Source organism: Phascolarctos cinereus, unplaced genomic scaffold (genome assembly GCF_003287225.1).
Source record: "Phascolarctos cinereus isolate Bilbo 61053 unplaced genomic scaffold, phaCin_HiC Scaffold_5;HRSCAF=322, whole genome shotgun sequence".
Lineage (NCBI taxonomy): Eukaryota > Metazoa > Chordata > Mammalia > Diprotodontia > Phascolarctidae > Phascolarctos > Phascolarctos cinereus.
In genome coordinates this window covers 423,696,680-423,722,425 of record NW_027555958.1, presented here as the reverse complement: position 1 = coordinate 423,722,425, position 25,746 = coordinate 423,696,680, and the positions used below count along the sequence as shown (strand labels likewise).

The following is a 25,746-nucleotide window of genomic DNA, read 5'->3' as shown; positions in this document are numbered from 1 at the left end:
CTTAGTATTGGAGATTTGAAATATTTTATATGTATATTTAAAGATTGCATTTCTTCTTCAGAAAGCTTTTTTTTTATCCTTTGATCACTTCTACTGGGGAATATAAACATCTTAAGTGTAAGTTTTCTATATATTCAACATATAGGGGATAGGTCTACATGAGGTATGATAATGGCACCTTTCTCATTGCAGAAAGATGAGACTAGGGATCTGGAAAATCCTTTTCTTACTCCTCCCATCTTATTGCTTCTCATTGTGCCGTAAGTAATGTTGAATATGAGGAATTCAAAGAAGCATTAGAAGACTTTTTTTGAACATACACAGGGTGAAATAAGCAGAACCAGAATAATATGAATGACATTCCATATATCTAACAAACAATTGTTTCAGACAAATTGCATGTATTTATGCTTTCGGTTTTAAAAACACAACTATGAGTAAAGGGGGACTTTTTATTCCTGAAATTTCTCTCTCATTTTCTCTTGAAAGTCAAAATATGAATAGACAAGCACTTAGTTTCAAGTTATTTAGAGTATGAGTTTAACATAACATCTACTGAAATAATAACATTTCAAATCTTTATGAGGTTCTCAAACTTATTTGGCCTACCGCTGCCTTTTCAAAAACACAAAACAAAACAAAACAAAACAAAGCAAAACATTGCTCAGCGCTTCCCTGGAAGTCCACTTTCTTTAATCCTTCTCTTTTGGAAATTTGAGTGATTTCAAAACAATATTTTATATATATATTACAATCTTAAATATAATAATTTATTGTAAATTTGTGGGTTTTTTCCTGTACTGAAATTTTGATGACACAATATTGTATCATGTAACCATAGAGTATCATATTTGTAAACAAGTCATTACATACACATCCTAATGCAGTTAGATGCATGCTGGACTTCCTGACAATGCATGACATGCTCTTCTGACACTTGCTTGTTAAGACCTGTAGCAGACTTGATCACTGATTGGTTATAACCTGAATTTTGTGTGTTTGGAAAATATTATAATCATTATGACTTTAACTCTGTTAAACAACAGATGAAACATGTATGAATGGTTTTTCAAAATTTTCTATTCTTCTCTTCTTTCCTTATGCTTCCACTAAGCTTCCCTTATTTTTATTCAACACCCTCCAACTGTATCCACGGCTACTATTGCCCCTTTGCATTATTCCAGCACACCCTAGGGAGTGGTATTGCCGACTTTGTGAACCTATGCTTGTATTTAGGGCTCTCTATGAGTCCTCTATCAACACAGATGACCATAGTTTTCAATGACAGACAAGTCTATCACCAGTACACACCCTATGCCTTTCCAGTCCAATAATACTTACCAGACCTTATACTCCACTCAGGCTTCAAGAACTCATGATCAATGCCATGCCATGATGAAGTACATTAAAGGCATTCTAACTCTTATGAACCTAACATGTTTCCTTATTATCAGTTATTTCCATATTATCTATTATTCTAATATATTTCTTAATATCTAATAATTAAAAGTCATAGAAGACTACTTCTTTATCTGTCTTCTCTTTTCTTATAAAACATTGAATCTGGTACTCGCCTCATTACAAACTCTAAAATTGTTTTAATGAAACTGCCCAGATAATCCTATTTTTAAATAGTTAAATAAACAATTATTTTCAACCAATTGAGCAAGTCAATTGGTTTCTTTGGTGTTATTTAGATGTTTCTACCTTCACATCCCCTCCTTTCCACTCACACAGGCACAACCAGTGTTCAAAGTCCCTCATCACCATTCCTCTGGACAACTGCAATCAGTTTCTAATTTCTCTTCCTCAAAATTTTCCCCACCCTCATCCATCATCCACTCAGCTAACAAAGTAATTTTTCTAAATTGTAGGTCTAATCATGCTCTGCCCCCAACCCCAATGAGCTCCAATGGATCTCTATCTTCCTCAGGATCAAATATGTTCTATTTGGCATTTGAAGCTCTCCATAACCAGATTCCTTCCTGTAATTCCAGCTTTAAACCATACTCCTCTCTGAGTTTCAGCTATACTGATTTACTAGCAGTACCCCAAACATGAAACTCCATTTCCTCTCCCCATGCTTTTATTCTCACCATCCCATTTAATTTCCTCTCACCTCTGCCTCTTAACTCTCTTGGCTTTCTTCAGTCTTGCCTTGAATTTTACCTTTTATTGAATGCTGTTCCCATTTCCTCTAGACATTAATACCTTCCTTTAAAAACATATTGATCTACTCTTTCTATATCTTGTGTGTACCTAGTTATTTATTTATCTTTCCCATTAGAATGTGAGCTTATTGGTTTTGCCTTTCTCTTTATCTCCAATGACTGGCACATACTAAGAATCTAATAAATGGTTGTTGACTGCCTGATTAGACACAATCTTTTGGTCAGTATTTTAGAACTGGAAGGAAACTTAGACATCATCTAATCCAATCATTTCATTTCACATCTAATACAATCATCCTCATTTTACTTAGAACCAAGATGTTAAGTGACTGTTCATGGATACACAGCTTGTAAGCAGAATTGGGACTAAAAGTCACTATACCTGTGAACTTTTCTTTCTCCAACGTTCTTTTAATTGTGCTGTGCTGCCTCCCCCCATGCCACAATTCATCCTTCCTTTCTTGGGATAGGCCAAATAAAATGGTAGCAGGAGGAAACCTATAATTCCTCGAATCTTCTAGCGTCTCCATGTACTCACTTTCTGAGGACCTTACTTTCTTCCCTCTTTCCCATACTGGCAGACCTGAAGACCTGAGATCTCTGATACATGAATATCCTGTTGTCAGAGACAAAATCTGTCTTTTTCTCATCCTTAGTTTTTGCATTATTCACTCCCACATCCCAATCTGTTTTAGCTGAAGGACAAAGCCTTCTTTCACTTGTATGCTTTATCTTTTAGGCTTTCAGAAAATAAAAGAAAGGCACCAAAGGGTTAAGGTTAACTCTGTGGTGATTTGTTTGTCATGGAAAGGAAAAAAGATGCAAAGAACTTTTTTTTTTATAAAAATACAACCCTACCAGGATTTGGACTCATTACCTTGACAATGTAAGGTAGGAACTACGTAACAATCCTTGATTACCATCCATGTGAATTTACAGGTGTTAATTAGCCAACTGAGGGACCCTCTATTGTTCCCCAAACACCATAAAAACATTGAGAATAACAAGAATTCAATGAAAAGGCATTCCCCAGTTCAGAGGAAGATCTATATACATGCCCAATTTCATGCAAATCAGGTTTAATTTACTACATGTGTTCTTACTTCCACTGAATTTGGATAAAAAAAAAAGATGGATATTCTTTTGCTTCTGGTGAAGTCCTCTGTGGTCCAAACACAGAGATGCAAAAAGTTCATCTTCCAAATTGGTGCCAAGGATGATAGCCATATGGACATTGTTTGGAAAGAAGCATAAAATAAATATTTTAGTCAATGCCATTGATTTGGAGTTTTACAGTAGGAATCAGTTTATTTATTCAAATCAATTAAACAAACATTTATTAAGCACTTCTTATATACAAAGCACTATGCCTCAGGCTGGGGATACAAAGACAAAAATGAAAGAGGCCCTACTCTCAAGGAGTTCATTTCTGTTGAGTGGACATACATGCTGATCACTAGAGAGAAAACAAAAATAAAGGACTTTGAAGAGGGAGAGGGAATTAGGAATGAGGGAAACCTTTGGGGTAGAATGTGGCACCTGAGCTATGCCTTGAAGGAATTAAGTATTCTAAGAGGCCAGAAGTGAGGAGTATGTGCCAGGTAAGGGTGATCACATGCACAGACACAGATTGAGTGTTACACGTAGGAAAGCGCGAACACGCCAGTATAACTGGAATGCAGATTGAGTAAAAAGGGTAAATACAAGTCAAACTGTTGAGGACCTTAGATTCCAGGCTAAGGGTGGCCACATTTTATTCTGAAGGCAGTAGGACTCTGTTTAAAAGTAAAGTGGTAATATGATCATATTTATTGAAAGATATCAATTTGGCAACTCTATGGAGAATAGATTGGAAAGGAAAGACACTAGAAACATGGAGATCACAGAATCTCAAAGTTAGAAGTTGTGAGGACTGATATTACAACACATACTTGAGAAATAATTTCTTGTACAATATGCCTCAAGAAGTAGTCATCCAGTCTTAGGTAGCATATTGCTAATAAGACAAAACACACTGCCACCCGGTAAAGTCTCTGTTGGGAAGTATTGTTTTTGTTTTTTTCCATATGTACATTTGAGGTTCCCCTGCCCTCTCAGATATGGGACTCTTTCCCCACTCAGTTTTGAGGTACCCTGTAGGCCAATGCCTGTCTGGTAGTTCAAAGGCTTCCACCAATGCATTTACTTTCATCAACTAGCTAGAGGACAGTTTAAAAAAATTAATCGAAGTGCAAAGCAAATAAAATGACAATAAGAAGACTAAATGTAGATATGGGATGTTTTCTTTCACAGATTACAAGTGTACAAATGTAGAAAACACCCATATAGTACACGGATAAAGGGAACAAACTTAACTAGGGAATACATGTGAAAGGGCATGCACCAAAAATCAGGACAGACAAGGAGGATGTATCCCCAGACAAACACTTACAACTGTTGTGCTACTGATATTCTCTGGAGATATCATCCATATCATTCTTTACTGTTCTCTGGTAGACACTGCATATCTACTCTCCACTAGGCATTGTAGTGTTTCCATGTCAGGCATTCCACTGGTTATGTAGCTAATATTGTTCTTTGCTGTCCTGGCAGTGGCAAAAACTACCAGGCTCTTTTGCACTATCCTGTGCGGGGCAAAATTCTCTTTGTTTCCCATCACATGTATCAGATTGAAATCTGACTGTACTTTTCACCTACTGCTCCTACTTCTGATCCTGGGGCCTATCAGAGCAAGTGTGATCCCTCTTCTACACGTGGATCCTGAAATATTTGCAGACACCTCTCATGTCCGTAAGTTTCTCTTCTCCACGATAAGTATCCCCAATTCCATTGTCATATGGCACGATCTTGAGATCCTTTGACATTCTTGTTGATGTCATCTGCATGTGAGTTACTTATCAATGTCCTTCCTAAAGTGTGGTGCCCAGAACTAAAGAGATTGTTACAGACCCAATGTGACCATATCAGAGTTTGGAAGAATCAATGCTTCCCTAGTCCTGGGCGCAGCCTTCCAGTTGTAGTCATAATATCACATTAACTTTTAAATTCCCATATCACACTATTGACGTGTTTATCATGCTACTCCTTAAAACGCTAAGATAGTTTCTTCAGAAAAATCATAATCTAGATATGTCCCCCCCCATTTTGTACTTGTTAACTTGATGTTTGGGACTTCTTTGCAGAAGTTCATGTTCTTCTGTATTAAATGTAATCATTAAATTAAGAGTGATATTCTAATTTGCCAAGATCTTTCAGTATTAAGACTTTTGCAACATAGATTGATTCTTGCCCCACTTCTTGAAGGTCAGCTCTGTTACATTTGACACCCCACAAGATTAATCACTACCCTGAGGGGACTGGGAAGTATTTTTTGTCTTCCATTGGCTCAGTCCCCCAGCAATCATGTTACCCCATTATAAGGTTTTGGTGATTAACAACCCAGTTCCACTTAACCACTTGGTATCAGATTAGCTTTTATAAAAAAAAATTATTTCATAAATATAGCAAACATTTCCCCTAACACTTTGGGGGAACAATATTCTCCTATACTACCTCAATGGAAAGGGGTTGGGAGATGTGGCTCACAGTTCGGTTCAGTTTCTACATAGCACTAGTTCCACCAACTTCAAGTCCAAAGCTGGTAGTGCCACCTTTTGCTGGGATGGTTAACAGCATCCAGCCTAGATTCCTGTACTCCCAGATCCCCATAGCTTGAGCTCCAGAAACAAATTAGAGTCTCCACTCCCTACACCTAGAATGGAAAAGAATGACTGAAACAAAGACCTAAACCCATTTATTGGAAGCACATGACATAAGTGGAGGAGGAGGCAACCAACTTTCAGGTCCTCCTCTTTTACTGTCCCCTGCCCTGACACAGAATGCAGCAAAAGCTCCTGACTGTTGCTGAGTCAGGATATTTTAAATGTGTCAAAAAGTTCCAGCTATATAGCCAATGGAAAAAGGCTGCTCTCATTCATATGACAGGTTAATGCTAAATGCTTATGCATGCTCTAGTCCTCTAGTCATCTTCCACATGGATGATGCCATCCTAGGTGGTCTAGTCAAGTGCCAAACTCCCATTTCTCTTTGATTCAATATATTAGCTTTATTAATGGTTTTCTGCTAGTTGTTTTTGTATTGATTTTCAAGGTCCTCTTCTATGTCATCAGAGCTGTGAGTGTTAGGTTCCTGCTATTTTCCTCCTTTTGTCCATGGGGATATTGAAGTAAATTATCAAGGAATAATGAATTGAGCCTGATTCTCCTCTTTAAGTTCTTAAGTGTGCAACCAGAGAAAAAGGAAAAGATGTTGTGAACCTTAAAGTGATAATAAATGTGAGTTATCATTATTGCAACATAACCATAAAACTTAAGAGATATAATGAGCTTTTATCCTATTGCACTCACTGGGCAGAAGGGATGATATACAATGATCTTGCAGTAGGCTTTTGCAAGAATTAAAGCATTGGATGGAAAACTTTTTTTTTAAATCTGACTTCATGGCAATTATCCTGGCAATAAGAAAGACAGATGTGATTGGCTGTTCTTGATTAACAGTTCTAAAACTTTGGTGCCCAAACTGTGTGTGATCATTTAGAGTCCTCCAGGTGCTCCACCAGTATTTTTATAGTTTATTTTGTAATAATGTTGCATCTGTATTTTTGAGGGGGACTGATGTTAATAATTTAATTATGCTAGTTAAGTTTTTTTTTAAATCAGAGAACATGTGGGATTCTGCCAGTTGTACCTCTAAAAACTAGAAGACATATGCATGTAAAAGAGCCAGCCAATTCCCTGAGCATGACAATTAGTGAACGTACTGCTCTGACTTACTCTGATTGTCTGACACCAAATTTTAAATATTTTTTTCTTTCCACTTGAATCCAATTCCTCATCTTTCCTTTGCTGACATTGAACCTCTTTATAAAGAATTAGATGAGGGCAACTAGGTGGCATAGTCGATAGAGCACCAGCCTTGGAGTCAGGAGGACCTGAGTTCAAATCTGGCCTCAGACACATAATACTCATTAGCTGTGTGACTTTGGGCAAGTCACTTAACCCCAATTGCCTCACCAAAAACCAACCAAACAAACAAAAACAAAAACAAAAACTAGATGGTGCAGAGGCAGCTAGGTGGCACAGTGGATAGAGCTCCAGGCCTGGAGTGAGGAAGACCTGAGTTCCAATCCAGCCTCAGACACAATCTATGTGACCCTGAGCAAATCACTTAAGCCTCTTTGCCTCAGTTTCCTCATCTGTCAAATGATCTGGAGAAGGAAATCGCAAACCACTCCAGTATATTTACCAAGAACACCCCAAATGGGGTCACAAAGAGACAGATACAACTGAAATGACTGAGCAACAATAATATGAACAACAGGCACCCTCAATCACCAATAACTGCTGATTTCTAGATAGGCAACTCTTTCCTCCCTAGGAGCAGCTAAGTGGATAGAATGCTGTACTTTGAATCGACAAGACATAGGATGAAATTCCATCTCAGATACTTATTGGCTGTGTGACCCTGGACCAGTCACAACCTCTCTCAGCCTCAGTTTCTTCATTTGTAAAATGGGGATAAAAATAGTACCTACCTCCCAGGGTTTTTGTGAGAAACAATACAGACAATACCCTTTTCAACATTAAAATACTCAGATACTATTAGGAATAGCATTGTTCCATCTTCCCAGATGTTGCTGCTTGACTTTCTCCCCATGGTAATGATGACACTTGGTTTCTCTTCCCAATCTAGCATAGAACAATAATGTTTTGGTTACTGGTAATCTGATGGGATAACCCTTATAAGCTGACCCAGAGATAGGTAGAGAGTATTTTCACAGTCCTTTATAAGGAAGGCTGTATGTTGTAGTGTAAGAACATTACGCTGAATCATTAGGACCTGACAGCCCCAACATAGAATAAGCATCTTATTTTGCAAGCCACGTCTCCCTGTGCCTCAGTGTCCACATATGTAAAATGGAGATAATTATACTTAGAACTTTCCTTATAGAGTCCATGTGGGTAAAAAATTGTAAACATAAAGTGTTGTGTGTGAGTTTTAATAAAATTCTTGGGTGGGACTTTGGATTTGATGCTAAGGCTTGGGTGAGACTGAGAATGCTAACAGAAAGTTGAGAGTAACTTGCTTCTGAGAAGATCCAATCGGTTAACAAAATTTATTAGGTACCCACTATGTGTCAGGCACTTTGCTAAGTGCTGGGGATATAAACAGAAAAAAAGTCTGTCTCTTCCCTCCAGGAACTTACAATAAGGAAGATGACACACAATAGGAAGCTGAAAAGTAGGTGGTAGGAGAAGGTATCTAGGCCAAGAGCATGATGGAGAAGTCCAAAAAGAGTACAGATGGGTGGGAAATGAAGAGATGTCTGGCCTGGTTATCTTCCTTAGATAGACATTCTGAGAAAAGCTCTTCTCTCTGCCTTCCAAACAGAGTGGCCCCAGGAGCAGAAGTATTGATGAGGCATGAGTACCAAGATTGATGCCATCTTATAGGATGATGAGGATCTTCTTTTTTTTTTTTTAGGCAATTTGGGTTAAGTGACTTGCCTAGGGTCACACAGCTAGTTAAGTATCAAGTGTTTGGTCTGAGGCTAGATTTGAACTCAGGTCCTCCTGACTTCAGGGCTGGTGCTCTATCCACTGCGCCACCTAGCTGCCCCTGATGAGGATCTTCTTGATGAAGTTCCTGGGGGGCATGCTAGCAAAGTCCCCAACTAGAAAGAAATGGAAAGATCTAACTGTGGCTGTTTGTCCCAGTGAACTAGCCAAAAAATAAATAAATTTCCATTCCTTAGTTGGTCAGTCAGGAGTGAGACACCAGCCTCAATAGGACCCCTTCTTGTAGTCATGTTATATACGTCTGCTCCCAAGAGGTCACAAAACTGACATGCATCCTAGCAACACTCATAAATCATTTATTTAAAGCTTGCAGTGATTTCAGATGTCATCTAGTCCAACTCCATCATTTTATAGTTAAGAAAACTGAGGATAATGAAGGGTAAGTGACTTGCCCAAGATTACACAAGTCTTAAATGTCAGAGATAGGATCTGAATCCAGATCTGCTAACCGTAGAACCTGGAAGCTTTCCAGGGAGTCAGAAGGAAAGAGGAGTTTGTTTGGACAAGGAAAGACTTCATTGACCTTGAGGCTGAAATATGAATCACCAGATTTAGAACAGAAAAGATCCTAGAGTTAACACCACCACTTTACATATGGGTAAACCGAGTCCCAAAGAGTTGAAATAATTTGCCCAAGATACCACAGATAACAACGAGCAGAGCTGGGGTGGTTCTAGCTGCTCTGGGTCCAGCCTACATCTTTCCGCTTTACCAATTTGCCTCATAAAAGAAAAATGAGAAAGAAGAGAAAGGAAATGAAATTTTTATTTTTTTTAAAGCAGAAGTGCCTATGAAGTGAAAGGGGGAGAGGAGAGGAGAGAAGCAATTTCAGAGATCTGAGGGTCCATTGGCTTGAGGATTTGTATCATTGTTAGATGACTGAGTTTTATTGTTTTCAAGTGTAAATTGACCCAGGACAGAGCAGCTGCTGCCTATCAGCAAGAGAACAGATGACTGGCGAGGAGCCCAGGATAAGGGCAAACATGATTTGGTATTTTCCCCCTGGTCCAGGTTTGTCTTTTTTTCTTTGACTAACAGTGAGTTAGGGCATATGCACAGAATGCACTGAACAGGAAGGTTGAAAGTAACATTCGGGAGCAGCTTGGTGTATCCCTCAGACTCTAGGGATGAAGACTGCCCAAACAATGTAGGCAGATGGATGTCTAGCTCATAGATGAAGGGCTCCAGGGTAGGCAATTCTTCAATGAACCTATCCCAGGATCTCTCAACCTATATAATCATAAAATATTTTCTAACACAAACTGGCAACAAAAGAGGGTGATTGTCTTACCCAGTTCTAACTGTCAACTCTGGACCTTACAAAAGGAGTTAGGTTTGAATTTGTGTTTAATTAGGACTATTGAGTTAATGGTTTTGGCTGAATCAACCAATTACTTCATTTTAACATTCCATTAAGGACCAAGTGAGCACAGACCAATGTGCTAGGTGCCAGGAGTCATACAAAGACTCATAGAATTTAATAATAATAGCTAGCATCTGCAAAGCACTTCACAGTATTAGATCATTTTATCTTCACAACAATCACAGGAGATAGATAAGCCCTCCTTCCCAATATATTGAGGAAGAAACTGAAAGAGATAGAGGTTGAGTGACTTGTCTCAGGGTCACACAGCTGCTAAGTATCTGCAGCTGGATTGGAAATCAGGTCTTCCTGACTCCAAGTCCAGTGCTCTATTCACTATGCCACATAGCTCTTTCATAGAGTTAGAAGATCATTTAGTACAGCCTCCTTATTTCATAAGTGAGAAAAATGAGGCTGAGAGAAGTAACATATTTTGCTAAGGTCAGAGAGGCTACTACTGCCCAAGTGTAGACCATATTCACTGAAAAAGGTCAAGTGCTGTCAATCCTATACTTCACCCAAGAAGAGAAGGCGCTTCAGGTTGCCACGCTTTCTGTGGCTTTCAAGGAGATGGCTCCTCCCTCATCTTGCTCTATTCCTATTGAGGTTAACAACTCTAGTCTTATGAGTCTGAGGTTTTAGTTTGATCCTGTGTGTGTGTGTGTGTGTGTGTGTGTGTGTGTGTGTTCTGTGTGTATAATCAATCAGCTTCCATCCACAAGGGGAAAAACACAAAATAAAAATAAAACTTCCTCATTCTCATTCTTTCTGAATTTCAGTGGAGTTTTACTTCAAAAACTTGGCATATCTGCATCTAATTTTGTATGCATTATGACAGAAAAGAAGGAAAACCAAATATATTTCACACAATTCAAACTGAGTGTGAAACAACATGTTATGTGAGATCTTGTGGAAGGTTTTTACCAGAAGTAGAGATCAGACAATCACTTATGATGAGGTGACATTTGAGTTGTACTTTAAAAGATGGGTAAAAATTTTAAAAGTAAAAGTGTAATGGGGAATATGGGACATTCCCGGTACCAGGAATAGTGGACAAAGGTATAGAAATGGGAAGGTATAAGGTGTGTTTGGAGGGGCCACAGAATATGTGAAGGGTAGTAATATAAATAAGGCTATTAAGGTAGGGCAGAGTCTATTTTTAGAGGATCCCAAATGGCAACAGGGAGTCATTGAAGATATTTGAGCAGAAGAGTAACATGACGAGCTATACACATAAAGGAGATCAAGTTCACAGCTTTCTGAGGGACATATTGGAATATGAAGCATGGAAAAAGGAACACCTGTCCAAAGGCCATTATAATAGTTGAGGCGGTCTGCAATAGAGGCTTGTTCTAGAATATGGACAGTGTGACTAGGGGATATTGGAGACAGAAAAAAAGAGATATTGTAGAAGCAAATTCAACAAGATAATGAATTAGGTTTGAAAGGCAAGAGAGAAGAGTCCAAGAGAACACCAAGTTTTCCTATTTGGGGGACTGGGTGAACAGTGGTGCCATAACAGACTGCTTATACATTGAGATCAGAAGGAGGATTGGGCTTAAGGCAAAGATAATAAGCTGGGTTTGTGAAATGGTGGATTTAATGAAGAAAAGCAGTCGAATCAGCTGGTGATATTGCATGGAACAGTACTCAGTAACCTGTGACATATGCAATGAAAAAGGCAATGGAGGTCTGATTTCCAGTGGCATGTAGCTTGACTGCCACCATCAGGCATGGCGGGCACAGTATAATGGAACGAGCATGAGTTCTAGAGTCATAATACTTGAGCACAAGCCCCAACTTTGATGATCACTACTTACGTGATGATAAGCTGCTCACTTCATCATGGTGGGCCTCGAGGCCCTGATAATCAAATGCCCCTTCTAGCTCTAGAATGGCCAGAAGGGGAATATCCCTTCCAATAGTCACTTTTTTCATAAGAATTGCCATACACCTCTAGAATTGGCACATTAACGACACAATCTCGTCACAAAGAGCCAGTGGTCCATGATGAATCACATAGAAGAAACAGTCCAAGGTATGGTATATCAATACCAGGTATGGAACCATCTACTCAACCGGATCTGTGATCTAATTATTTACATTTAGAAGTTCACAAAGGCGCAGATCCTAAGCCATATATATATATATATATATATATATATATATATATATATATATATTATATATATTATATATATATATTATATATATATATATATATATATATATATATATACATACACATACACACACACATACATACATCTATATATGTATATATGTATGTATGTATATATGTATGCATGTATGTATATGTATGTATGTATGTATGCGTGTATATATATACGTGTGTGTGTGTGTGTGTCTTCTCATCCAAGTAAATCTTGCCATGTTCACCCGTGTCCACCCAGGCCCAGAGGGTATACCCTTCGTGCTAGGGGTCTTTCTCTTATTTCACTGACATTGCTCTGATATCACTATTGTGGCTCACTTTACTATTTGAATAGCCCAGCTTCACTTCTTATCACTCATTTCCTTGATGATATATTTTACTTCTATTCTTCCAAGTTCTTATTGGTTTCATATCGTAATCTGCTTCTGCTCCACCATATATCTCTCCATTGCCCTCTATGTAATACGTATTTTTCTTCAGAGGCTGTTGTATCCCACCTCCTGCTATTGTACACACACAGCAAGATTGGTAGGATGTTGGTATTAAAAAGATAGGTCTTTATTTCTATGGAAAGCTGGGCTTCATTAAAGAATTTAAATGTGTCTTTCTAGGTATTCAGTAGGTGTTAATTTTTTACAACCTATGGTGAGATGTTCTACAATTTAATAATAATGATTATTACTACTACTACTACTATTATTATCATTATTATTTTACCAGGCTTTCCCATTATCTTTTAAAGACCTTAGAAGGGAAGATGCCTTGCTGCTAATCCTAAACTTTAGGATTTTCCTCTAGATTTTCTAAAGGAGGGAGACAGGGAGAAGCCTCATCCATTACCTGAAAAGGAAGCTATGCAAATGAAAAATATTGTGGAAGAAGATTGGCAGAATAAGCAGTAACCCTGTAACTCTCCCATATTCACCTCCAAACAACCATAAAATAGTGCCCTGAAACAAATCCTAGAACAGCAGAACCAGCAAAAAGATAGGGTGAAACAATCTTTTAATCCAAGAAACTTGGAAGATCACCAAGAAAAGTCTGTCTCACTCAGGCAGGCAAAAGGAGAATGAAGTCCAGGACAGAAAGAGTCATGTCACAGTAAACCAGCTCTAAGCCCCACCTCAGCAAATCAGTGGGAGATCTTTAGCCCCAGTGTGGAGGAGCAAGAAAATCCCAACACAAGGACCTTGCCACCACCATATACCTCAGCCTAACCAGGGGAATGGACAGACTCCAGTTCCAAGAACCACCACATTCTTCAGCATATCCCAGAGCAATCAGGCAACTTTCGTTGGCCAGACAACCATGTGCTTCAGTATAGCTCCAGGAAAAAACAGAAATATCCCACCAGCCTCAGCACACACCAGACACCAGCAGTAGGAAACCAGCTCAGCATCAGGTAGGCTGCCAGATCCCTACAGCCTTCAGTAGCATTAGCCTCTCTCCCACTCCACTCCTCAGCACAGAACCAGACATAAGTCTTCCATGGGCCTCAGAACAGCATCAGTGCAGAACCAGGTAAACAACTAGAGCCCATAGCACCTGTCAGAGGAAACCTGAGACAATGCCCCTTTCACCACAAAGCAGAGCTTAAATATAAAAGAAAGAAGAAAAAAGCCCAAAAAAAGATGAGCAAAAAACCAAAACAAAACAAAAAACCAAAACCAAAAACAAAAAAAAAGAATCTGACCATAAAAAGTTATTATGGTGACAAGGAAGATCAAAACACAAACTCAGAAGAGAACAATATCAAAACACAGAGGGCCAAACCCCAAAGAAAAATGGGAAGTGGTCTCAAGCCCAAAGAGAATTCATGGAAAAGCTCAGAAAAGGAGTTTAAAAATCATATAAGAGAGGTAGAAGAAAAAATTGGGAAAAGAAATGAGAATGATGCAAGAGAATTATGAACAAAGAGTCAACAACTTATAAAAAGAAAACAACTGCTTAAAAAGTACAATTGTCCAAATGGAAAAGGAAGTACAAAAGCTAACTGAAGAAAACAATTCCTTAAGAGTTAGAATTGGGCAAATGAAAGCTAATGACTATATGAGAAATCAATACAAACAAATTCAAAAGAATGAAAAAAAATAGAAGAAAATGTAAAATACCTTATTGGAAAAAACAACTGACCTGGAAAATAGAACCAGGAGAGGCAATGTCAGAGTCACTGTACTACTAGAGAGCCATAATCAAAAGCAGGACCTGGACAGCATCTTTCAAGAAATTTTCAAGGAAAACGGCTTTGATATCCTGGAACCAGAGGGCAAAACAGGCATTAAAAAAAAATCCACTGATCACTTCAGGAAAGAGATCCCCAAATAAAACTCTAAGGAACATTATAGCCAAATTATGAAAGTGTCAGGTCAAGGGAAAAATACTTCAAGTGGCCAGAAAAAAAATAATTCAAATATCAGGGAGTCACAATCAGGATTACATAGCACTTAGCAATTGAAACATTAAAGGATTGGAGGTCATGGGACATGATGTTCTGGAAGGCAAAGGAGCTAAGACTATAAAGAATCACCTACCTGGTGAAATTAAGCATAATACTTCAAGGGAAAAAATGGTCATTCAATGAAATAGAAGGGTTTCAAGCTTTCATAAGAAGACCAGAATTGAACAACAAAAAAATTGATCTCCAATATCAAGACCCAAGAGAAGCCTAAAAAGGGAAAAAAGGGGAAAGAAAACATAAGGGATTCAATGGAGCTGAACTGTTTACAACCCCACATGGGAAGATGACACTTGTAATTCTTAAAAATCGTGCCACTAATAGTACAGCTAAAAAGAATATATATAGACAAAGGGTATGAGTATATGGTGAATTTCAGGAAATCGACACAAAAATAATTAAGGGATGAGAAAAAGGAGTACACCAGGTACAGAAGGAAGGGAGAGATAGAATTGGGTAAATCACTTCACATGAAGAGGCACAAAAGACCTATTACAGTGGAGAGGAAGATGGGAGGGTGAGTGATGGGCATTGCTTGAACCTTACTCTCATCAGTATTGGCTCAGAGGAAATAGTATACACAATCTATCTCACCTGACAGGGAAGTAGGAGCAGAGGACATTAAGTAAAGTGGAGGGGAGGGGGGGGAAGGGAAACTGACCGAAGGGAGGGCAGATTGGAAGTGGTGATAGAAAGAAGCAAAACACTGGTGAGGAGGGAAAGGGTGAAAGGAAAGAGGACAATTGGGAGGAAAAATAATATGGAGGGAAATACACAGCTAGTAATCATAATTGTGAATGTAAATGAGATGAATTCCCCATAAAATGGAAGTAGATAGCAGAGTGGATCAAAAACTAGAATCCTACAATATGTTGTTTACAAGAAACATACTTGAAGCAGAGAGATACACATACACAGAATAAAGATAAGGGACTGGAGTAGAATCTGTTATGCTTCAGCTGAAGTAAAAAAAAAAACCAGGGGTAGCAATCCTGATCTCAGACAAAGCAAAAGCAAAAAATAGGGCCTAATTAAAAGAGATAAGGAAGGAAACTACATCTTGCTAAAAGGTACCATAGACAATGAAGTAATATCAATACTAAACATATATGCATCAAGTAGTATAGCATCCAATTTCTTAAAGGAGAAGTTAATGAGTTATAGGTTCATGACCAAACAAGAGATAGAGAGCATTATGAGATATAAAATAGATAATTTTGATTATATTGAATTAGAAAGCTTTTGCACAGACAAAGAAAACCACACACAACATCAGCAACATTGTACAATATCAACTAGGAATGACTCAGCTCTTCTCAGCAACATAATGATCTAAGACAAGTACAAAAACTTATGAAGGAAAATGCTACCCACATCCAAACACAGAATTGGTGGACTCTGAATGCAGATCGAAGTGTACTTCTTTTACTTTATTCTTTTTTTGTGTCTTTTTCCTTTTTCATATGTTTCTTCTTTCACTACCGTGACTAATATGGAAATACGTTTTACATGGTAACACATATATAACCTGTATCAAATTGCCTACCATTTTAGGAAGGGGGGAGTAGAGGGAAGAAGGGAGAACAATTTGAACTTAAAATCTTGTAAAAATGAATGCTAAAAATTGACTTGATATATAATTGGGAAAAGAAATAAAATACTATTTAAAATATAAAAAAAGCTACATTAAAAAGAAGAAAAATACCACATTATGTACTTTGGAGATGCTCCTTTTTGTGTTTTTTTTAACAGAGAAATTGATCAGGGAATCTCATTCAGTTAATTTCATTTAAAAAAAAAACCCACCCACCAAAAATTTACCACTACCACCTTATATTAATTAGCTGATGGAGCCCTTATGTTGTGATGTGTGTTTGGTGCCATTGTAGAATGAACATTGTCATGGAAATATGTTTTGTGGGACTTGTTAGCACAGATATTATTTAGCTAAATAGCTTTTAATGACTCCTTCTGAGCCTGCTGCATCTGTTGGGCAATTTGTTTTATAGTTGGGGACTTTAAACTTTCTATTTTTTGATGTAATCAGCCTGAGTGGCCCATTCGGAACCCAGGGAGGTTAATGGGGTGTCCGTGTGTTCCAGGTTGATTTAAGATAATGTATGATTTCTTTTCCTATAAAGAATGACATCAGAGTCCAGTTTTCTTTAGTTCCACTCAGTGTTGTGAGTAATTTTTGAAAGATTAAAAAGCATTCCTTTCTCTCTAATGCTTGCCTTGAGGGAAACTGTAAAGCATTTTAGAGGCCATATCTCAGACAACCTGCTGATTTTGTTCTGAGGAAGGTCTCCAGGATTATCATAGGAAAAACATTTAAAGCAAATCCTCAGCACCATAGGATCCCTTTGCTTCTCATCACAACCAGAGGCATTTTCTCCTATGCTGACCCTGTATAACCTTTTTCTCTTGTGCTGACCCTATATATCCTATTTAGAGAAGCAAAGTCAGCACACTATATCATAGCTTAGGTTCTTACTCTCAGTTACGCCAGAGAAGGGAATGGTCACCAACAGTTTGAAAAATACCAAATAAAAAATGACTCTTCAAATAAATTGATTTGGGGATGAGGTGGGGAATTGGTAGAATAAAGAGTTTCATTTAGTCAAATGCCAGGCTATTTGGGGAGAAAAAACAATTTTGGAGCTAAGTACTTATAGAGGTTGTTCTAAATCAGACCACTTTGAGGAACTGAAAAGTACTTTGTATGATCAAATCAATATCAAGGATTCTTCACCTCTTGTGTGATAGATTCCATTGGCAGTCTGGTGAAGTCTATAGACCCTTTCTCAGAAGAGTGTTTTTACAATGATCCAGGACAAGTACAAAGGACTCACAAGGGAAAATGCTATCTGAATCTAGTTAATAAATTGTTGGACTTGGAATGCAGACTGAAGCACACTTTTTTTCACTTACTTTATCCCTTTTCATGTTTTTTTTCCTTTTGATCTGTTTGTTCTTTCACAATTGTGACTAATATGGAAATACATGATAGCACGTGTATAACCTATATCAAATTGCCTGCCATTTTAGGAAAAGGGGAGGGGAGGAAGGTAGGGAGAAAAATTTGGAACTTGAAATCTTGTTAAAATAAATGCTAAAAATTGTCTTGACATGTGAATTGGAAAAATACTATTAAAAAAAGAAAAGTGTTTTTAAATGAATAAAATAAGATAAATGGGATTATAAAGGAAACCAACAATATTGAAATACAGATGTAAGTTTTTCCCATCCACATTCTGGGATCCCCTGAAATCTATCCATAGACTTCTGGTCTATGGGTGCCAGGATGAGAGTGGGAATAACTGTTAGAGCTAAAAGAGATCCTTTAGTCCAAGTTCTTTATTTTATGGATGAGGAAACTCGGGTTTTTTCAGTTCTTCATTTTATGGATGAGGCCTAGAATATCTCAGTGACTTGCCAACAGTTAAAGAGCAAGGGGTAGTGTCAGAACTTGACCACAGCTCTTTTTCACTCCGCATCCAGAGCTCATTCTGTTATACCATACTGCCATTCATCAGGAATTCTTATTTACTTCATGGGGCCATTGCCGCATGAGTATTGGGGACATACTTAGGCCTTCTTTCTTATCTTTAAAGCGCTACATATGTGAACCTTTGGGTTGTTTGATTTTATGAATTAAATAATCACCATTACTTATGAGGATCCATATCAACTGTATGGGTACTTATATATGTGTGTATATGTGTGTGTGTGTGTGTGTATACTTACACATCTATACATACATCTATACATGCACATATATGTATATATGTATGTATATGTGTATATCAACCTCTACGTTCCTTCTCATTCTGTGAAATCCTTTTCCACATGTTCTTCAAATCATGCATGATTTCTCCAATGAAATGAAGATTTTCATCTCATTCATTTTCTTCTAGTACATGAGAACTATCAATAGAGCTCTCACTCTCAGGCAGTTCAACCATTATCTCTCATTCTTGCTACAATTGATTTGTCTTTTTCAGTCATATGTGTCCTCAGGAATGTTTATTTTAAATTTTTTTTATAGCACTTCAGATATGCAAGTTGTTTTTTGATAACATCTTTGTCCCTGTTGGTGCCTACCCTGACTCCTTCCATTGCCCTTTGGTTCACTTTTAAATTTTAATTCTGAGACTATGATGTTCCATGATTCAAGGTTTAAGATAGCAACAACAACAAAAATAAATGACTTACAAGCCATTAGAAAATCCTATAACAAATACATGTAGCTGTATAGCTGGCTACTAGGTGGCACAGTGGGTAGAGTACCAGGTCTGAAACCAAGAAGACTCATCTTTCTGAGTTCAAACCTAGCCTCAGACACCTACTAGCTGTGTAACCCTGGGCAAGTCACTTAACTATGTTTGCCTCAGTTTCCTCATCTGTAAAATGATCTGAAAAAGGAAACGTTGAACCACTCCAGGAACTTTGCCAAGAAAACCTCAAATGGAGTCACCAAAAGTTGGACACAACTGAAACAACTAAATAACAACAATAACGGATAGCAAAAAAGATGGCGGTGGGTAGGGATAGAAGGAATATTGAGTAAACAACTATGTCATTTAGCCAAGCTAAATGTCCTACATCCTGTAAAATTATTAGAATGAGCTACTGATTTTGCTGAGCCCCAGGTAATTATTTTTGAATGTTCCTAACAAGCTGAGAAGGCACAGGGAGGATTTGGAATTTAAAAACCAACAATGGAAACACAAGCCTAAGCATATTTCCAGTCTTCAGATCTTGTGATCTTGGAAATCATTGCAGAGTTAATTTAACTTGGATCTGTATACATACATGAACCAGTTCAATTTTAACTTAAGCTTGATGTCGGGGAGGGGGTTGGAATCCTTAACAATTAGAGTAATCCCCAAATGTAGTATGCTGCTTTGGAAGGTAATGTGTTTTCTCTTACTGGAGTTTGTCATGAAAAGTTTGTATGACCACTTGTTAGATTAATTGCAGAATGTATTGTTATTTTTTTCTCTCTAAGGTCCCTTTCAACTCATATAATCTATTGTTCTGTGATTCTAAAATAAGAAAAAAAGCATAAATAAATCTAGTCATCCTATTGACTGCTTTGAAACAAAAAGTACAAAAGAAATTGTTTTAATTTAGTCTCTACCAAAAGGGTTTGAAATTAGCATCTACTAACTGTGACATGGTCCAGGGGAAAGATGACTGGTGCTGGAATCTGAGGACCTGCATTCGTATCACACCTTTAATACTATCCAGAAGAGCCTACATTTGTCACTGAACCTTCCTGTACCTCCATTTCCCCATGTATAAAATTAGTGATTTCAACTATATACTCTCTGACGTCTGATGTAGAACCATAGACCCTTAAAGCTGGAAGGAACCTTAAAGGTAATTTAATACTTCCTAATTTTAGGTCCAATTAGATTAAATGATGACCAGAGTTACATAGTTACTTGCTGATTCTAATTGCCCCTCCTGCTGTATTTCCCTCTTGTAGTACTGTTATTGAATCTCTGTCACTGAGATTACAGAGCTACCATTTTTACACACACAATGGTTATCCTTCCAACTTAACTCTAGAATTACTCATCACATGTGTATTATTTCAGCTTCCACTCACTGAGTACTCTATGAAGGGGCAAGGCAGAAACCATAGATCAAGTAGGAAATAACGTTTTTTTAATTTTTAGGCAATTGGGGTTAAATGACTTGCCCACGGTCACACAACTAGTAAGTGTCAAGTGTTTGGTCTGAGGCCAGATTTGAACTCAGGTCCTCCTGACTTCAGGGCCAGTGCTCTATCCACTGTGCCACTTAGCTGCCCCACAAGTAGGAAATTATTCAACTAGAACAAAATAATAAGGTAAATTACAGAAAAAATAAAGTGATATTATATCCAACCCCAATACACAAATTAATACAATCTGTACAGACTCATGTTTTGATAGGAAAAATTCTGCATCATCCATGGTTTCAGTTTCAAGGCTATCTGCCTTGCATCACAGTGAGGAAAATATAGTTTCTGTCTGCTCTCTCTTTCCTCCCTGGTATTGTTTTGGAAGTTCCTTGCTGCTCTTTTCCAGTTAGCCTTAGCCCTGTCAGCTGCTAAAATGTTCTTCTCCTTTAGGAAAGTGTCATACCATGTGAAATGAGACTACCCCAGGATGATATCTGGGCTAGTCAACATATTCTTGGGTCTGTGGTTAGTGAGTTTTGTAGCTCCATCTGACTGGAACACCTAATGGCAACTCGGGTAGCTACAAGGCTTCCAGAGTTCATCTTCCCAATGGAAAGCCCCATTCATCACTCTTGGCTGACTTGGGGTGACTGATTATCATATACCTTTCCCTTACCTCAGGGTACACCCAAGGGGCAATGTGCTTCCCACATTGTTAGTCTCCCCCATTTCGAGTCTTTCTAAGACTGGGCACCAATACTTGCACTTTCAATGCCTATCATGAAATTGCTGATTAGTACCCAACCATGCGAATTTATTTGAACATCGTTAAACCTCAAGAAGACACAGTGAAACACTAGAAGGGAGGGTCATACATTGTTAGCCTTCATCAGAGAAGACTTTGTCCTCCTGGTATCTAAGTTATATCTTCCTGAGCTGGAGGTGAAGCAGGTGTGGTGGTGTCAGAAGTAAAATGGCTTTGGAATTTGAAGACTTGAGTTCTGCCTTGGGCCTCACTTGATTCTCTCAGCCTCGGTCACCTCATCTGTGTAGTGTAGATAATAATGTTTGCCCTTGCTACTTTGCAGAGCAGTTGGGGGAAAAGGGGGGATCTTGCTTATCTCCTAATCCCTTCTCTTAATCTCACAATCCTTGGCTATCACCCCCTACTATTCCCTCTTTTGCCCCAGTCTCTCATGAAGAGATAGCAATCCTTATCAAAGTCAACTGCTTTATAAGGACTTGATTCCATCTCTTCCTATCTTCTCTGGCAGATTGTCCTCACTACCCTCACTCTTTTGCTAATCTTCAGCTTTCCAAAATCTTCTGATTTTGTTGTCCAAGGAGCAAAAATACCCAAGTCCCTCCCCGCACCATTCTTTAAAAAAAAAAAAGTGCTTGCTAGATGTTACCATCCCTGCAAGTTATAATGCTGCATTTCTCTTCCCTTTCTTATCCAAATCTCTTGAAAAAGCCATCCACATTTAGTGCCTCAAATTCCTCTTCTTTCACTCTCTTCTAACCCCTCACAACCTCATTGCTTATTTGAAACTACTCTCTCCAAAATTACCAGTGATCTCTTAATTACCAAATCTAATGGTCTCTTCTAAATCCTCATCCTTCTTTGAAGCTTTTAACATCTTTAACTTTCCTCACCTCCTGGATACCCTCTTCAGCCTATGTTTTTTATGACATTTCTCTGTCTTGGATCTTCTATTTCTGTCAAGAGAACCATAATCCTTCCAGTTACTCAGATTCTCAATGTCATCCTCAGCTTCTCACTATCACTCAGTTGTCAGATCTTATTGTTTCTATTAATATAATATATCTAGCATATAGCTCCCTTTCTCCACTCATCCAGCCACACTCAGCCAGGCCCTCATTACCTCTTTATTTTTATTTTATTTTATTTTATTTTTTGCTTAGGCTATTGGGGTTAAGTGGCTTGCCCAGGGTCACACATCTGGTAAGGGACATGTGTCTGAGACCAGATTTGAACTCGGGTCCTTCTCACTGCAAAGCCAGAGCTCTATTCACTGTGCCATCTAGCTGCCCCCTTCATTACCTCTTGTCTGGTTATTATAGTAGCCTTCTAATTCTTCTTCCTGCCTCAAGTCTCTCCCCACTCCAATCCGTCCTTTAATCAGTTGCTAAGGTTATTTTCCTGAAGCACAGGTCTGACCTTGTTACCTCCTTAGTCAATAAACTTCAATGGCTCCCTATTATCTAAGATAAAATATAAACTCTAGTGTTTAAATGTCTATACAATATGGCTGCTTCCTATCTTTCCAGTCTTCTTATACGTTATTCTGTTCTACATACTCTTTAGTCCATACAGACCTCTTTGCAGTTCCCTACACACAATGCTCCATGCTCCCATCTCTGTGTTTTTTGGTGACTGTTTGCCATCCCTGGAATGTATTTCCTCCTCACCTCCACCTCTTGGAATGACTTTCAAGAACATACACGGTGAACTTTAATATAGAATTTCTGGCCTTTCAATTCCTGGACAACTTATTCTATCTTTGCTTCCATAGATGAGTTCCTGAAAATGGAATTTGGGGGTCACCTTATGGGTAATCCCGAGTTCAAGAGAATCCCAAGTTTGAGAGTTCCCTAGCTCATAGGCATAGGCACCTGATCTACTGGAGGAAAAGGATATTTTCTCAATAAAACGTTCTTTAAATAAAGAAGAAGACCATCAGAATGGCATCTACTATGTCATAGAAGAACAAGACATTTGAATTTATTAACTTTCTCTATTATTACCCTGAATCGTTCAGACAATGTAGCACTGAGGGGAATATTGAATACTTGCTGAGTTAGAGATATCAAGGAAACATTTCATGCTAAAATGAGCATGATAAAATACAAAATTACAGAAAATAGAAGTAGAAGAGATTAAGAAGAGATGGCAAGAATACAAAAACAACTATACAAGAACCATGTTAACATCACAAATAACCACAATGGTGTGATTACTGATCTAGTGCCAGACATCCTAGAGAACAAATTCAAGTGGGCCTTAGGAAGGATTGCTAACAGTAAGCCTAGTGAAGGTGATGGAATTCAAGCTGAACAATATGAAATCCTAAAAGATAATGTGGTTAAAGTGTTGCATTCAATATGCCAACAAATTCAGAAAACTCAACAGCGGTCTCTGGATTAGAAAAGATCAATTTATGCCTCGATCCTAAAGAAAGGCAATGCCAAGGAATGTTCAAAGTACCAAACAATTGCACTCATTTCATATGCTAGCAAGATTATGCTTAAGATTCTGCAAGCTAGACTTCAGCAATATGGAAAACAAGAATTATCAGAAGAACAGGCTGGTTTTCAAAGAGGCAGAAGAAGTAGAGACCAAATTGCCAGTATTTGTTGAATTATGGAGAAAGCACATGAGTTCCAGAAAAGCATCTACTTCTGTTTCATTGACTACACTAAAGCCTTTAACTGTATGGATCACAACAAAATGTGGCAAGACCTCAAAGAGATGGCAGTACCAGACAATCTTACTTGTCTCCTAAGGAACTTCCTTTTGGGCCAAGAAGCAACAGTTAGAACTGAACATAAATGACTGTTTGTTTTAAGACTGAAAAAGGAGTAGGCCAAGGCTATATATTGTCACCTTATTTATTTAACTTATGTGCAGAGTTCATCATGTGAAATGCCAGGCTAGATGAATCAAAAGCCTGAAGTAGGATTACTGGGAGAAATATTAACAATCTCATATATGCAGATGATACTACTCTGATGGCAGAAAGTGAAGAAGCTTTGAATGTGAAAGAGAAGAGTGTAAAAGCTGTCTTGAAGTTTACCATCAAAAAAACTAATATCTTGGCAACTGGTTCCATCACTTACTGGTAAATAGAGGGAGAAGAAATGCAAGCAGTGTCAGATTTTATATTCTGGGGCTCAAAGATCACTACAGATGGGGTTTATAGCCATGAAATTAAAAGATGCTTGCTCCTTGGAAGGAAAGTTATTACAAATCTGGACAGCATACTAAAAAGCAAAGACATCCCCTAGCCAACAAAGGTCCATATAATCAAAGGTATGGTTTTTCCAGTAGCAATGTATGGCTGTGAGAGTTGGACTATATGTAACATTGAGCACCATAGAATTGACACCTTTGAATTGTGGTACTGAAGAACTTGTGAAAGTCCCTTGAACAGCAAGGAGATCAAATCATTCAATACTTAAAGAAATTAATTCAGTCTATTCACTGGAAGGTCAAATATTGAAGTTGAAGCTTAAATACTTTGGCCACATAATGAGAAGACAGGACTCATTGGAAAAGACCCACATGTTGGGAAAGATTGAAGGAAAAAGGAAAAAGAGATAGCAGAGGATGAGATGGATAGATAACGTCATGGAAACAATGAGCATGAAATTGGACAAACTTCAAGAAATATTGGAGGATAGAAAGGGCTGGTGTGCCATGGTCCATGGGGTCGCAGAGTCCAATGTAGATGAATGACTGAACAACAACAAACTTGCCAAAATGTTTATATATGTGTATATATGTGTGTGTACATTTACATATGCACATATACACATACCTATATATGTATGTATACACACCCATACATATATACATATAAATATGTATACTATGTATATACGTACTGTGTGTGTATACACACACACACACACACACACACACACACACACACACATATACCATATATGTAATTTAAAAAATTGGAGTCTATCTTCTATTTTCAAAATAGTTTCTTCTATATAGATCTGCTATAGGAAGCTTTGTCCATCTACCCGTGGGTTTTTACTGAGTATCCTTTTCATTTTAATTAGGTATTGGATATATGGTCTGCCTTTTTATTTCCGCAGCGTCGATTTATTGGACTTCATCAGTCCAGTGAGGGAAAGAGTGTGATGCCTCAGTACACGTAAACATCTCTATACCCAGTCCAGGGAAAATAGGTACACAGGCAGCAGCGTTCCCTGTGAACATGGACGTTGGAGCTGACACATGTGTGAATGAGAAGATATCAAAGAGAAGGAGACACTCGGGACAGAATGATCTCTTGTGGGGGATGAACACCGTTAATAGCAATTTGCATTGCTATTGATTTAATGTGGAGGATAGTTAATCCGCTAGGAGAGCCCCTGGCTTATTTGGGTGAAACTCTAGCTCCCTCTAGTGGAATGTTCTCAGAACTCCTCTCACTGCACCCTCATGTGAAAAGCTTCCTTCCTGGATACTCTGTAAATAGTTCTTTACAGCTCTGTCCCTACCTAGAATACG

The 25,746-nt window shown here is 38.1% G+C and overlaps 1 pseudogene; it reads left to right on the top strand.

The window, feature by feature from the left end:
* LOC110209990 (uncharacterized) overlaps positions 1 to 24,054 on the top strand; it is a 152,647-nt pseudogene extending 128,593 nt beyond the window's left edge.
* Positions 24,055 to 25,746: the final 1,692 nt, after the last annotated feature.